Raw genomic sequence first — 1,953 nt, 5'->3', positions numbered from 1 at the left:
AAAGTACGAGCTTTGCTTCTTCCAAATATTTTCTACATTGTTGTATAGAAACTTGTGCTGCATATGAAAGTCAGAATGCAGCACCTTCTCTCATCTTGAGACAAATTTCACTGTCCAGAAGATAGTTCTCACAAGATATCAAGTTGTGGCCGCTTCCCAGTTTGGTATGAGTACGAAACGGGGCCTAACTTGTTAAATTCAAAAAAATATTTAACAAGGAAGGCATTGGCAATAAAAAATCAGAACACAAACCCAGTTGGAATGACGTAGTAGACTGTAAGCAGAGTAGTGGTTTGATCTGTACCATGTTTTGAGAAGATCCATCATGCTGCTGTCTGGAGAATATTCTGAAGGAAAAGCAAGAATGAGAGCTGAGAGACTAGCAGGAAGCTGTTGCAGAAATGCCATGTTAAGCATGAGCTCATGACTTGTCAGAGCTGTACATTACTCATCTTTGTGTCTTCTACAGCTTTGTGGTCGGCCAATGTGCCTGCTGAGTTACATCGGCTTGAATACATTTATCAAGAAAAATGAGCCTCCTCTAATTTAGATGGAATTATCTCGACTTGCCAAGGCTTTGTGTTATCAAATTCAATAAGTTATATAATTTTGTCTTATACAAGGAATCAGTACTTTCCCCAACTGAATAAGAAATAGATTTCATTCTTTGGTGGTAGTGATTCATTTTTATATTCTTTCTTTTGATTTTTATAGCTTCATATTGAAACAGAATGATTGTGTCTGTTTTATTTACCGAAACAACTGAAAGTGATGATTTATAGCATCAACAGTAGGCAAACTGTACTCAGATTCACTGATTCATAATCAAATATAATAATCATCATCTCTTATGGAGTGCCTACTAAATACCAAGAACCAAGTTAAGTACTCTTTATCACATAACAATCTTGTCAGCAAAGTGTAAATACTTAAAAAGCTGCCACAGAAAAGGAGTATATACTTATTTTTTTGTTGTTCAAAAGAGAAAGATGAGTCGCATACAAAGATATATGCAGATCAATATAAAGAATGTTCTAATAATGAGAATTGTCCAAAAATAACCCGTGCAACCTCATAATATGCTCTAACCATCACCCGGTTTGGGGGGCAGAAATAAGATGAATGTCAACCATACTTAGATGTGTTTTTGTCATCTCATCAGAGTTAGAACTAGATTTAAAGATGATTTCTAGCTCTAAAGTCCAATAATTTAGAATTTGACTATTTTAATGGTCTGATTGCATAAGAGTATGCATTTAATTGTCTTATCTCCACTTTTATAATTCATTATGAAAGTAATTGAGATTATTTTAAAAATAAATAAAATATAAACATACTCTTAAATAATAAATTATAATTATTACTGCACCATTGTTTATGAGTAAAAAATTAAAGCAAGGTAAATCTCCATTGTTTGAGAAAAGGTTAAACAAATCTTGAAACAAATATAGTAGACTACTATGTAGTGACTAAATATAGCTACTATATAGCTACTATATAGTGACTAATACTCAGGCCCAATTCCTTAAGTATTTGATATGTGAAAAACCGCTTATGATATAATGTTAAGCATAAGAGGATGTAACTTACAGATGAAAATAGAAATTTTATGACCTATAATATAAGCCTTCTCATGGTTATCTTTAAAATGTTTGAACCTATAATTGTGAGCCTATATATTTTTATCAGCTATGTCCAAGTTCATCTCAATATTGTCACAGGGCCTGGCCCATTAAAGGTGCTCAATAAATACTTGATAAGTGAATAAGAGAGGAAAAGATGTGATGTATTCTTTTAATAATTGTTTTATTTTTTCAACTGCAGTTGACACAAAATACTATATTAGTTTTGGGTGTATGACATAGAGATTAGACATTTATATAACTTATGAAGTGTTCACCCTGATAAGTATAGTACTCATCTGACACCATACATAGTTATTACAGTATTATT

Source organism: Pteropus vampyrus, unplaced genomic scaffold (assembly GCF_000151845.1).
Source record: "Pteropus vampyrus isolate Shadow unplaced genomic scaffold, Pvam_2.0 Scaffold103, whole genome shotgun sequence".
Taxonomy (NCBI): Eukaryota; Metazoa; Chordata; class Mammalia; order Chiroptera; family Pteropodidae; genus Pteropus; species Pteropus vampyrus.
Note: the sequence above shows the minus strand (reverse complement) of the source record.